This window comes from Elephantulus edwardii, unplaced genomic scaffold, assembly GCF_000299155.1.
Source record: "Elephantulus edwardii isolate Elephantulus edwardi_28Jun2011 unplaced genomic scaffold, EleEdw1.0 scaffold00632, whole genome shotgun sequence".
NCBI classification, from domain to species: Eukaryota; Metazoa; Chordata; class Mammalia; order Macroscelidea; family Macroscelididae; genus Elephantulus; species Elephantulus edwardii.
Window position 1 is genome coordinate 30,915 of NW_006400382.1, and position 14,746 is coordinate 45,660.

A 14,746-nucleotide genomic window follows, 5' to 3' on the forward strand; every position below is an offset into this window, starting at 1 on the left:
GGGAACTACAGAACAGTGTCATTGATTTCACATGCAAGCAAGATTCTACTGAAGATTATCCAAAAACGACTGGAACAGTACATCAGCAGAGAACTGACAGAAGTCCAGGCTGGGTTTAGAAAGGGTCGTGGTACTAGGAATATTGTAGCTGATGTTAGATGGATTCGGCCTGCTGGAACGAATGTCGCGCAGTTTTTGCATCTTCGATTACCTGGGGATATGGGAGGGGTCTGAGAGTGGCCTCTAAGCTGCCCAGCTTTCAGCTACTCGGTTGCCTAACCCCTCCTCTCAGAGGCCTGCTGGAAGGAGTGTCGCGCGTTTTTTGCTTCTTCAATTAACTGGGGAGATGGCGGTGTCTGAGACTGGCCTCTACGCTGCCCAACTTTCATCTAGTCAGATGCCTAACCCTCCTCTGTGCGGCCTTCTGGAACGAATGTCGCCCGGTTTTTGCGTCTTCGATTACCTGGGGAGATGGCAGGGTTCTGAGACTGGCCTCAAAGCTGCCCAGCTTTCAGCTAGTCAGTCGGATGCCTAACCCCTCCTCGGAGCGGCCTGCCGGAATGAATGTGGCACGGGTATTGAGTCTTTGAATACCTGGGAAAATGCGAGGGGTCTGAGATTGGCCCCTAAGTTGCCCAGCATTCAGCTAGTCGGATGCCTAACACCTCTTGTGAGCGGCCTGCGGCAACGAATATCATGCGGTTTTTGCGTCTTCCATTACCCTGGGAGATGGGAGGGGTCTGAGACTGGCATCGAAGCTGCCCAGCTTTCAGCTAGTCGGTTGCCTAACCCCACCTCCGAGTGGCCTGCCGGAAGGAGTGTCGCACGTTTTTTGCGTCTTCGATTACCTGGGGAGAAAGCAGGGGTCTGAAAGGGGCTTCTAAGCTCCCCAGTTTTCAGCTCTTCGAATGCCTAACCCCTCCGCTGAGTGGCCTGATGGAACGAAATTCGAGTGGTTTTTGCATCTTCGATTACCTGGTGAGATGGCAGGGGTCTGAGACTGGCCTCTAAGCTGCCCAGCTTTCAGCTAGTCGGATGCCTAATCCCTCCTCTGAGCGGCCTGCCGGAAAGAATGCCGCACGTTTTTTCCATCTTCGATTACCTGGGGAGATGGCAGGGTTCTGAGACTGGCCTCTAAGCTGCCCAACTTTCCGCTGGTCCAATGCCTAACCCCTCCTCTGAGCGGCCTGCCATAACGAATGTCCTGTGGTTTTTGCGTCTTCGATTACTTGGGGAGATGGCAGGGGTCTGAGACTGGCCTGTAAGCTGCCAGGTTTCAGCTAGTGTGATGCCTAACCCCTCTTCTGAGCGGCCTCCCAGAACGAATGTCCTGCGATTTTTGCATCTTCAATTACCTGGGGAGATGGGCGGGCTCTGAGACTGGCCTCTAAGCTGCCCAGCTTTCAAACTATTCGGATGCCTAACCCCTCCTCTGAGCGGCCTGCCAGAACGAATGTGGCACGGGTTTTGCATCTTTGATTACCTGGGGAGATGGCAGGCGTCCGAGACTGGCTTCTAAGCTGCCCAGCTTTCAGCTAGTCGGATGCCTAACCCCTCCGCTGAGTGGTCTGGTGGAACGAATGTCGCGTGGTTTTTGCGTCTACGATTACCTTGGGAGATGATAGGGGTCTGAGACTGACCTCTAAGCTGCCCACCTTTCAGCTAGTCTGATGCCTATTCCCTCCTCTGAGCGGCCTGCCTGAACCAATGTCGCGCAGTTTTTGCGTCTTCGATTACCTGGGAAGGTGGGAGGGCGTTATCGGATGACACAACCGTGCTTGCTGAAACTGAAGAGGACCTGATGTGCCTGCTGCAGAGTGTCAAGAACTGCAGCCTACAATATGGATTGAGGGTCAATGTCAAGAAGACAAAGATTCTCACCACTGGACCTATTGGCAGCATCAGGATGGATGGTGAAGAGATTGAGATTGTACACAGCTTTAGTTTGCTTGGCTCCATAGTCAACCGTCTTGGCACCAGCAGCCAGAATATTAAGAGGCGCATTGCCATGGGAAAGTTTGCTGTTACGGACCTCTCCGAAGTACTGAAGAGCAATGGTGTCTCTCTGGAGACTAAGGTGCGTCTGATACAGGCTATGGTCTTCGCAATCATTTGTTACACATCAGAGAGTTGGACAATGACCAAGGAGGAAAGAAGGAGAATTGATGCCTTTGAGCTGTGGTGCTGGAGAAGAGTATTGAGAATACCATGGACTGCTAGGAAAACAAACAGATTTGTCTTGGAAAGGGTTAAACCGGGTGGCTCCTTGGAGGCAAGGATTCTGAGGCTCCGTCTAACATACTTTGGACATGTTGTGAGGAGAGACCGGTCCTTAGAGAAGGACATCATGATTGGCAGGGTGGAGGGACAGCACAGGAGAGGAAGGCCCTCTATGAGGTGGATTGATTCAGTGACTGGGATAATTGGGATAGGAGTGTCAGAGACAGTGCGATTGGCACAGGACAGAGTGGAGTTTAGGGCTGTGGTACATAGGGTCACTATGAGTCGCAAGTGACTCGACGGCACATAACAACAAAACAACAACATGGTCAATTTCTAATTATTTTACTGACAATTTAAATATTGTATCTTTTCGATATTTTGCTATTTATACAGTTTCTGTATAGTTATATGGGAAGCCAATACTCAATATTTATAATAAATCGAGTGCTGCTATTTCAGTTTCAAGCTGAAATTCACCCTCAGGCCAAGGCAATCCTTAAAGGTTTACCTGATTCTTGCATAGTATTTGCTGACCCCTCCCTCCTAAGTAAAGGGGAAGGTTTTCAATAAAAAAAGCTTGGCTTCATTTGCATTGAATTCTCTTTGTGATTTACTTCCTGATAATTGTCAATAAATATACAGCGAAGCTGGAATGGGGGTCTTCAGTGGAAAACTGCTGCCCCCTATTTTTTATGGTCTCTGTTCTATCTCATTCTGGCTTGTCTGTCTCATTATTAATAATTATTAAAATGCTTTACCTTTGGTCTGCAATATAGTCACACATTTTTCACCCAGTGTTTTGATGAGTAATATTTCTTCCACATAACTATGTACAATAATAGATAGGAGCTGTGTGTCTTAAGTTGGGTTCATTGCCTAAGAGAAAGGATTCATGATGGTGTTTAAGGAGAAACCATTAAAAACAGAGGAATGCAGGATAGGTTTATAGTACAAGCTAAGCCAAGATGGACTGCAGTTGAATTCCATCCTCAGATTATCTCCCAAGCTATTCTAATACGTGAATGGTATTAAGAGCTAATTCCTTCTGAAGTAAAGTGGCAGGACCTTTGTACTCCCAAATTTTTATTGGCTATACTGCATTTTGAAAGAACTGGAGCAGAAACCTTACACATGAGGTTGTTTCTGGATCTAAGGACAAGTGCCTGGAGATCCATGCAGGGGAACAATATAAGGTTCAAGCAACACATACTAGCTTGAGGATAGAACACCTTTCTGGCCAAAAGGATCTGATAGGGTAGCATAGGGTTCACTCCTGGCACTCAGATGCACCTCTTTTTTTCCATTAAATGCACATCAACTGATTTGTCAACAATTCTAAAGAAACCTGTGAGGGTTGTCTGCAAACCCAGTTTTAAAAATAAAAACAAATACAAATTTTGCAAGTGGTTTAGTTTTTAAGTGTACATAATTAAGACACTTAAGCAGGAGTGTCATCCACTTCCACAATAGCTTGCCTCTGGAAAACCTATGAACCTGGACAAACGACGGAAGTTATACAGGAGATGTCCAGGACTTTTGTTCATAGGGTCGCTATGCATCGCCTGCAACTCAACGGCACTTAACACACCACCACCACCACCAGGAGAGAGAGAGAGAGAGAGAGCCTAGCCTAGCGGACAGAAAGCCATGTTCGCAAGCCAAAGGTCGGTGACTCTACTCGGCTGCACTCAGGCCTGTCTTTAATTGTTCTTGGTGAAACATTCTTCTAGGTCTTGTAACCCTGGTATTTACATTTGCTGTACAAAGGTAACTCATGGTTGCTATGAAGCTGAACACTGTGACACTGATGAGTCAAATGTGAGAATGGTGACCCATGATGGACAGTGTTTGGTGAAGCACCCTGATTAAACAATATTGGAAGCAGGAGTGGCATCCACTTCCACAATACCTTGCCTCTGGAAATCCTATGAACCTGGAGAAAAGATGAAAGGTATGCAGGAGGTGTCCGGGACTATGATTCATAGGGTCACTATGAGTAGCCTATGACTCAACGGCACTTAACAACAACAACAATTAAGACATTTAAGGATGTCTTTGAAGGATAACCAACTCCTCTCTATTTCCTGGAGGATTTCCTGGTTTTAACACTGAAATTTCCATAGTTTTTGAACCTCTTTTCTCGGTCCTGAATGAATGGGTCTAATTGGCAAACCTTGGTGATTTATTTGTACAATTAGAGGAAGTAGGGACATATACACCAGCACTGGTGATTCTCAGAGACATATACCAAGCTAAAGACGCAAGGCAGGATAAAAATAATACTGGAAATGTCCACTAGTTTGAAGTGCTAGATCAAACACTAATCTGTCCTGAAGGAAATGTTGCAACGATAGTTGCTTCCATGATGGTGCATAGCTTAATGAAGGGACATGAGGATATTTTCTAGTGTAATGTAAATATTCTTTATTACGACAGGTGTGTGAGGCTTATATGCCCGTATCCATCAAAACTCATCAAATAGTAACTTTAGGATTTATACAACTCGTATAGGAAATTTTATATAAATTATAAAAGAAATTCTAAAAAGAAATAAAAACAGCAACTGGAAGGGTCTCAGAATCAATCTTTATACTTCTATCAAGTTTTCTTGGTGATTAATTCTCTTTACACATGATTTTGGTACAGTTCTGAGTCTCTTTGATGTTGCCTTACTGTAATTTATTATGCATATGTGTGCAGATTTCCCAATATACTACAGATTTTCCATCATTCTAGAGAACTTTATTATTCCCAGTGACTTTCATCATGTGTCTCCCAGTTCACTCACTCCAGAAATTTCTTTTATAAACAGAACAGGAACATCATGTGGGCACAACTTCCTCCAAATTTGAATAAACAGAATCAAAGAGGTCTCAAGGAGTGGTCCTTGCACAAGGTGTGGTCAATGTCATCAAGGGCACCTGTGTGAAATCCAGAGGCTCAGACCCACGAGCAATAGGATACTGTGGGTGGAAGTGTTACCAGAAACTCCTGATGATGTTGTGTTGTAAAGGTTGGGCTAGCACTAAATAGAGGATAAGTAAAATCAGTAATTCAATAATGGTGAATATACAAAAATCTTCTGACATTTAAAATTGGTCAAAACAAAACCCCCAAACTTTATGCTACAAATTTTCTATCCATAGAGATGAATTCTGAAAAAATGGTATATGCTGCTCATTAAAGCTCTGGTGGTGTACTCTGCAGGAGTTAATGCTCTTACCCCAAAGTCCTCACCTCTTTGGTGGTTCCAATTCCCCACTAGGCAAATTGGAGGGATCCTTTTATTGTAATGGAAATATTGCCAATTGGGGTATGGCCAGATTGTCAGATTCTTAAATCATGCTTTTAGTATGCTAGCTGTGGCTGTCAGGAAATTAATAAAGAACTGTATAATTCTGTACAACGTAAATAGAGGCAAACTTGAAGAGTAATCTACAGATGAAGAAATTTGGCTGTAATATTTGAACTAAGGTGTGATTTTCTGCAGGACAGTGGAATGTTCAGTCTTTTAGATGAATTGAGGAGATGTGGTAGGCACCAGGTCTGTGATTTATGGTAAGTTTGAATTCTGAGCTTGGTCCTGACCTGTAGAATGAACTGTCACCTCATTATAGACTGGTAATTGAGTTACAGCCTCCTCGGGTGGTTCTAGAGATTGAGTTGGTGGCTCTTACAGAGTTGTAGAAAACTCAACTTTTGTTTGGGGTTCTGGAGACAGAGTAAACTCCAAGTTCCAAGACTGAACAGTGACATTGCACACGTTTTAATGGCAAAATTTATCTTGACTTGGAGATGAAACTGAGGCTCGCTGTTAAGTTATCAAAGATTCCACCACGTGGGAAGGCTCCTGTGGTCATGTTGGAATTTGAGCTACAACATGTGCAAACAGAGCAGGGAAGTGCTGCATGGTTTAGAATTGGGAAGGGAGAGCATCAGGGATGGATTCTGTCTCCATACCTGTTCAATCTATATGCTGAGCAAATTATTGGGTAAGCTGCACTCTATGAAGAGGAGTGTGGCATTAGGATTGGAGGGAGACTCATCAATAACCTGTGTTATGCAGATTATTATATTACTACCTTGCTTGCTGAAAGTGAGAAGGACTTGAAACACTTGTTTTAGAAGATCAAGGAAGTCAGCTGTCAGTATGGATTGCATCTCAATATTAGGAAAACAAAGATCTTACCACTGGACCAATAGGCAGCATCATGATAGATGGAGAGGAGATTGAAACTGTCAACAGCTTCATCTAGCTTGGGTCCACAATTGACACCGTTGGTACCAGCTGTCAGGAAATAAGGAGCAGCATTGCACTGGGAAAATCTGCAGTTAGGGACCTTTCCAAATTATTGAGGAGTAGTGACGTCAATTTGAACACACATGTGTGTCTGATTCAGGCCATGTTCTTTCCAATTATTATCTATATAACTGAGACCTGGACAATGAATAAGGACGACAGAAAAACAATTGATGCCTTTGAGCTATGATGTTGGAGAAGAGCACTGAACATTCCATGGATGGCCAAGAAAATGAATTTTTTGTAATTTTTTGAAATGTTTTGTAGCCAGAGTGCTCTTTGGAGGCAAGAATGGTGAGGCTTTGTCTAACATACTTTGGACATATTGCTAGGAATTACTGTTCATTGGAGATGGACATGATGTTGGAAAGGGTGGAGAGTTGGCAAAGGAGAGGAAGATACTCAACCAGGTAGACTGACAAGGTGACTGCAGGACAGGACTGGCTTCAGACCTTTTGTTCATAGGATCCTATGAGTCCTACTTGATTCAATGGCACCTAACAACAACAACAACAGTTAGGAGGCTCTGGAGACAGAACTGGAGTGTCCTAGGTTATTGCAATTTGTTCAACCTCTGTACTTGCTTCTGGGCAGACAGTAATCTCTTAGTCCAAAGGGTGAACTGTGACTCAACTTACAGGAGGAACTGTGCTTTTCTGCAGGGCTATAGAACGTACAACCTTGGTAGTGGGTTCTGGAGTTAAGGTAAGCTCCAGATTTTTAGGTTTAACTGTGATTTTAGGCACCTTTGAATGCTGAACTTGAACCTGATCTATGGTGGAGTTGTCACCTCATGTTCACTTGAGGATTAGCCTGAACTTATTGAAAAGACTCTAGAGATTGAGTTAGGGTCCCATGTTTTGTTTGACAAAGTTCAATCTCCATATTGGATTTTGGAGTTAAAGTAATTCCCACATCCACTGGCTGAACAGTGACCTTAGTCAGATTTGGCTACTGACCCTGGGTCTGGTTGGCATATAGAGGTGTCACCTCAGGGTACTTGGAAGGCTCTGTGGTTTTCTGCTGGGCTGTAGAGTGGTCAATCAGTATAGTTGTTGTTGTTATTGTTGTTGATTGCCTCGAATTGAGCACAACTCATAGTGACCCTATGAACAAAACGCCGGAAGCCCCTCTACAACTGTCGACATTTATCAAAGTTCATGTGGTAAGATCCAGGTGCAAAGGTTTAGCTGTAACACCATTGAGGTTTGGTTGTTGATCTTGAAACTGGATTTGGTGTGGATTGGTCACCTCAGGAAAATTTGAAGAAGGCAGTGTAGGCTTTTGTGAGGCTGCAGAATTAGTCATGGCAAACTCTAGGCCCAAAGGTTGAGCTGTGACACTGGGGATGTTTACATGCTGAGCCTGATATCGAACTCTTGGTGAAACTATTACCTCATGAAGCTCTGGAGCCTGAGCTCCATCCCCTTAGGAAGTTCCAGGAGTTGGACTGGGGCTGCCTGCTGGGTTGTCAGAGATTCCATCACATTGAGAGTCTCTGAAGGCAGTGCTAGAGCTCCCTGCTGGTCTCCAGATTCTACCTTATGTGAGAAGGCTCACCCAGTTGGCAAGGGGTCCCCAGCTGTACTGGTAAAGGTTTAATCTCCTTGGAAATCTCAGAAGTCTGAGGCAGGACCTGAGGAAGTGCTGGAGAAGACTCTGTAATGTTAGGGGGATTTGTGGAGATGGGGCAGAGGCTATCTGCTGGACATAGATGGTTGCACATTCTCAAAGGGCTCTGGAGGTCGAGGTGTGGCCATCTCTTGAACTGGGGCAGGCTCTAGCTCCTTTGGAGCCACTGAAGGTACAGATGGGACCTCCAGCTGCTATGAAGATGAAGACTTGCAGAGGGGGCTCAGGAGCCTGAATTGGGCTCCCCTGCTGAGGTAGAGAAGGTTCCATATCCTGGGGTGCCTGTGGATTCTGAGCTGGGACCTCTTGCTCTGTTGGAGAAGGTTCTGCCTGTGCAGGAGGTTCAGCAAACTGAATTGGAACATGCTGCTGAGCTAGAGGAGGTTCAGGCTCCTGAGGGGAATCTAGAGGCTGAGATGGGGCGTCTTCCTGATGTGGAAGAGGTTATACATGCCCCGAGGACTCAGAGACAAAACTGGGCCTCCCTGCTGGAGTAGAGAAGGTTCAGTCTCTTGGGGCTGGGGCGGCAGGGGTGAGGGTGGGGTGGGAGCTGAGGATTCTAAGATAAGATCACTGAGTTGGAGGCTCTATATGTCCAGGGGGTTAGGTGAAATAATTGGGGACCCTGCTAAACTGAAGTAGTTTCAAATTCTTGGGGGGGTTATGGAGTATGAAATAGGACCTCTTGCTGATTTGGGGAAGGTTCTACCTGGGCAGGGGTATCAAAAGGCTGAATTAGGACCCACTGTAGAACTAGAGAAGATTCAGTCTCCTTTACGGGATCTACAGGCTGAGGTGGGCTTCTGGCTGGGCTGGACAATGCCTGATCTCTGTAGTTGGTTGTGGAGGTTGAGATGGGATCTCTTGCGGAGGTGGAGAAGGATCTACCTGCTGAGAAGACTAAACAGGGCTCCCCTGCTGAGCTGGAGAATGGCCAGTCTCCAGGGCTGGATTCTGAAATGGACCTCTTGCTGAACTGGACAGGGTTTAACCTCTTTATGAGTTTCTAGAGGTTCAAATTGTCTTCCTGCCAAACATTCTTCTAGGTGGTATAGCACTGGTCTGTGCGTTGCTGTACAGAGGTAACTCGTGGTTGCTGTGATGCTGAAGCCTGTGACAGTGTTGTGCCAATCGTGGTCATGGGCACACATGGTGGACCATGATGGCTGGAGCTTCCCGACTAAATCAAGCCTGGAAGCAGGAGCGGCATCCACTTCCGATGGCTTGCCTCCGGAAACTCTATGTACGAACAGTGCTCAGGCTGTTTGTTCATAGGGTCGCTATGAGTCGTCTACGACTCGACGGCATTAAGCAACAACAACAACAGAGGTGGAGATGAGGTCTCTAACAGGCCTGTAGAACACCCAACCTCTGTAACGGATAGTGAAGTTATACTAAGCACTACTAGTTCGATTGCCTCAACTAGGGCACTGGGCAATGCCAGAGGCTGAACTTCACTCTGAGCTGCAGGTGAAACTGGCACCTCATTATGCCCTGCGTATTGAGTTTCAACCTCTTTGAGGGGCTCTGCATTTGCCGCTGGCATTTCCTGGGTATCTGAAGGGGGTCCATTCTCCTCAGGTTGCTCTGGAGGCTGAGCTGAGGCTTCTTCCTGGTCCGAAGGTCCTGGGACTGATTCTGTGTAATTGGCAGGTTCTGTTGGATTATCATGTTGGACTTTCAACCTCTGTGGGAGACCCTCCGGGGCCTCCTGCACAGCTGCAGATGTTCATGCTCCTCATGGTTGCTGGTGTTGCCATGAGTTCTTCAGGCGGACTAGAGAATGTTCACACTCAGAAGACTGAGCCATGGCCTCCGGAAGGTACGTGGTTCCCCTTTTTCCGTGGGCCCTCGAGGCTCTGATGTTTACTCTCACTGACTTGGGAAAGGTTTGAATTCGTCAAGAGGCTCTTGAGGTTGACTGGTTCTGCCGGGCTGGAGAAGGCTGAACCCCTGTACCTGGTTCTCAAGTAATGGTAACCACCATATATGGAGATTTCACTGGGCATTGGGCAACACTTTACATTGGGTTTTACCATGACTTGAGATGAAACTTCACGATACCCTGTTCCTTTTGAAATTACTGCCTCTTTAGGGGGGTTTGGAGGTTGAACCAGATTCTCTTGCAGGACGGCAGAGACATGCTCATGGAGTTTTGAAGGATGAACTTGGTCCTCCAGCTGTGTTGAAAGCTGTCCACACTCCTTAATGGAGTCTGATAGCTGTGCTGGGTCATCCATTTGCACTGAGTGTTCAACATCTTTATTGACACTTGGAAGCCAAGCTGAGTCTTGCCAGGGAGCAGAAGCCGCACCTTCCTTATTATACTCTGTAAGTTGTTGTGGGTCCATCTGTGAAATGAAAGAAGATTTAGAATCCTTATGAGAATCTGGGTCTAGAGGTTGAAGTGGGTCATTCTGCAGGAATGAATGAGATGTTAACATCTTAGGTGGATCTGGAGTCTGAGCCAGGCTTTACTGCTCAGTTGGAAGAGATTTAATCAGTTTAGAAGATTCTGGAGGCTGCACTGAGGCTTTCTGCTTTGTTGAAGTAAGCCAAATCCCAGGTTTAACTGATATTTTTTGGCAAAATGAAATAAACCTGAGGTTGGCCTCGAGGTTGGACTTTCACTCCATCGTGCAATGAAGGTAGGGTTCAAACTGCATTTGGTTACTCTGGGTGATGTATGGGACCTCCTGCTGGGTTGGAATCTTCACCTCCGCAGAAGTCTGTGGAGGGTGAGCTGGGGCCTTATGTTGAATCAGAAAACTCTGAACCTCTGTAGTGGGTTCTGGAGTTAGGATGAGCTGCATATCAGCAGGTTTAACTGTAATAGTGGGCAAATTTGAAGGATGCAGTTGATTCTACGCAGGAGGTAACGCCTCATGATTTGTGGTGTTTTGAGTTGTAACCCCTGTAGGAGGCACTAGATGTTGACCAGGAGCCTCCTGCTGGTCTAGAGAAGGCTCCATCTCCTCAGGGAGCTTTGAAGGCTGATTTGTGCCTCCCAGATGTACTGGGGAAGGTCCAGGTTCTTCAGTGGGCTTTGTAGCCAGAGGGGCAGGGGGGCATCTCCTGGCTTGTAAAAGGTTTCACCTATGGGGAGGCCTAGGAGGCAATTCTGGGGTTTCTGGTTGGACTGGCGATTTTGTCCCCTTAGGGGGAAACCTGGAGCCTCTTCCTGGACTGAAGGGAGTCCAGCCTCCCCCAGGGTGCTCTGAAGCGGATGTTGCACATTCTTGCTGGAATGAAGTGTGTTCAGCTCCCTCAAAAGGCTTTTGAGGTTGCACTGCAGCACCATGCTGGACTGGAGAGGGTTCTCCTGGCCCTCAAACCCTGACTTAACAAAAGGAAGGGTGAAGAGGGATCAGGATCTCAAGTTACCTCTGCAGCCCTCAGCCTTTTTGAGAAGCTGCTGTAGCCACTGCAGCCATCACATTGGGTCAGCGCTCTGGCCCCGCCCCCAGCCCAGGGAGCCAATCGTCGAGCCAAATGGCATTAGGGGGCTGGGCAGCCGTTGTGGGGCGGGAGCAGCCCTTAGTGGATGTTGTGGGGCAGGAATGGCCATTAGGCTCCTGCTGTCTGCTCCCAACCTCTGGAACAGAAGAATTGTCTGGAGGCTCCACAGTCAAGGACTGCATCAGGCACCAGCCTCACCACTGTCAGCAAATCCAGCTTTTTCGGTTCCTGATTTTGGTCAGCCACAGCCATGTGTGTCACCGTGGATCTAACACTTCTCCTCCCTCAAATACAGGCTTGTAAAATGGGACCTATATGCCTCACAGCCAAGCACCAGGAGTCCTGACCCAGGGTAGAGCTTCCCCCTTGATTTAAGTTGGATAGGATTGAGCACATTCTGGACAATGAAAGATTGATGTTTGAGCAAGATGAGAGGCAAAGATAGAGAAATCAGTATTCCCTTGGTGTTCATTTTAAGTAAGGAGGAACATAAGCTCTACTTGTGAAATCCATTTACCTAGGAATGGTGACTGTTTTTGACAGTAACTGGCCCTGCAAGAGCATCAGTGACTTGCCACATAAACCACTGGGTTACTACCTGCTGTCTGCAGGGTCTGTGAGGACCTCCTCGGAATAATCTCCTGGTCTGCCTGTTTTGAGAATCCTCTCATCCTCTCTTAACCCCTCCTCTCTGCAGAGTTGCTGCCTTTTGGTACCCTCTCATCTTGCTCTTTAGGACCACACAGCCCTTTGGTCACGAAGTAAAGCCATGGAGTTCTCAGGAGCAAAAAGGAGTGAAAAGGCACACACAACTTGAGAATTTCCAGAGGAAAAGAAAGAGCACAAATGGACTGTGAGCCCACCTAGCAGGCTTTAGGTCAACGGTCTGGAAGGGGAATATCAGAGACCAAACCACCACATTAATGTGACTTGAAACCTAGCTAACGAACGAGAAGTGTTACTTGAACAAGAATAATGGTGGTACTTGAGAGGAATGTCTGACTGATATCCTGGACTTTTGAGCTGAGCCTTCCAAGTGTTTAGGTTGAAAGACAAACCTGTCTGTCAGTTTGCAATGACTTGTGTGTAGTCACATAGTATTAGAAGCCAGGCCACTTCCCTTTCAGATATCTTTGGGATCACTGATGGTGGACAGACTTAGACAGTAGAAAGAAGACCTGGCAAGCTATTTTTAAAAATCAGCTGCTGAAAACCCTATGGTTCACAACAGAATAGTGTCCTACTGAGCCCCTGAAGATGAGCTCCCTATGTTGGTGAGCACTATCCTATGGCTGAAACAATGGACTCTAACATGTCAGTTCTCATAAAAGTGGCAAAGGCTGAAATGATAGCTTATCAGTGTGGAGCACAAGGTCATCATGACTAAGGAAGTGACTCTATAGATACAAGAAATAGGAGTAGCAAATAAAAAATCTATTACAATAAGAATTAGGTAAATGAGGAAAAATTAAGTAAAACTTATGTTACCAATAGAAGACAAGGGTCAAATGTAAATGATCAACATCAGGCACTTCTCAATCTACAAAGCAGGGAACCAATAATGTCTGAACAAACTAACTCCCAATCGTCACATGTGTAGCAGAGGCTGTTCCCAGAGCAACCTGATTAGTGTTTAGGTGCATGAAAAACTCATCATGGAACCAATGACATCAGGAACAATGGACCAGAGTAGGATCCACTCAGCAGATTTTGAACACTTCATGACGTCATCTCCTTGGACCCAGGCTCAAACCCAGAAGTAGACAGAAATGCAAAAACAAGTCAGATACATCAAGACACAATGGCACAATGTCTTTCTTTGCTTCTTTAGTTCCAGAGAATGACCCATCTCACTCTGGGATGTAACTTTTCTAATAGAAATTTCTTTACTTTCACCTTCATCCCTGTCTCCTTGCCACATACTGTAATAAGAGCTCACTCCATACCAGGATTATTATGAGCAGGCCAAACAACGTAAAGAGGGCTGGACCAGGCCAAGACCAGATTTGTCTTCAGCCAATCTTCGTGTTATCTCCCACCGGGTTCAATTCTTTGTCTGAGAACGAGTGACCAAAGCAGAGCATTTACTGCACAGCAACATTTTGGTGCCGAAACGTGGGATCACTTATAAACCCTGGTTCAAGCAAGGAAACCCAGATGGTTCAAGGAAACCCGACATCAATCAAGGGGACTCCAAAACCACTCAACAGGACAGATCCTTCGGCACCATCAAAATAGAAGAAAACATCTAATTGGTAAGAAAATTTCCCAACCCAGTCAGTTTGAGTTTGCGGTAGATGGGAATAGAGAGGTTTAGGATCTGTTCTGTTTGCCCACCACCATGTGGGGATGCATTCTGTTTCGTCTATGCTCTGTCCATGTGGTAGGTCAGCATGTTTGCCAGTATGTAAAACAGAAATGAGTCAGCTGTTGGCATTAGTTTCCCCGAAAGAGAGTCCCCCAAGGTTCATGTTCACAGACGGGAAAACTGACTTGGAAACAGACATTAGTTGTATTTTATTGGAACAGGAAACATGTAAGGCTTTTAATTCCCTACATTCCTTAAGCCTTCTACATTTACAAGATTAACCTTTGGCTAAAAGCCGTCATAAACAGTTTAATAAGGATTAAGAATGCACACAACTCTAGACTTCAAGGATAAGGATAAAAATTAAGCCGTGATAATAAGGCAAAGAACATACTATCTCATCTCTCAATGGATATAAATCCCATGGATGTATTAGTTCCTCCTTGACAAATGGACTGTAGGGAAGTTTTTCTTTTGTGTTTAACAAAGGCAGAGATTTTGAGGATGGCACAAGACTGGGCCATCCTTCATTCTGTTGTTTTAGGGTCATTGTGAGTTGTAACCAGCCCTATGGTACCTAATAACATTTAGAAACAGGTTGGAACATTTCTGGTATGTTTAAATAGTATAGAACTTTGTAGCTACATTAGTTAACCATTACTAAAAACACTTAGTTGTCATACGACAAAACAGTTGCTGTACTGAAAAGCCTTAACAGGAGTCTCTTCTTAGCAGTAAGAAGCTGCATTGTAATCCCAAAGGCACATGGTTCAAATCCTCCAGTTGCTCTGTGGGAGAAGGATGGGCAGTCTTCTCTTGTGTGA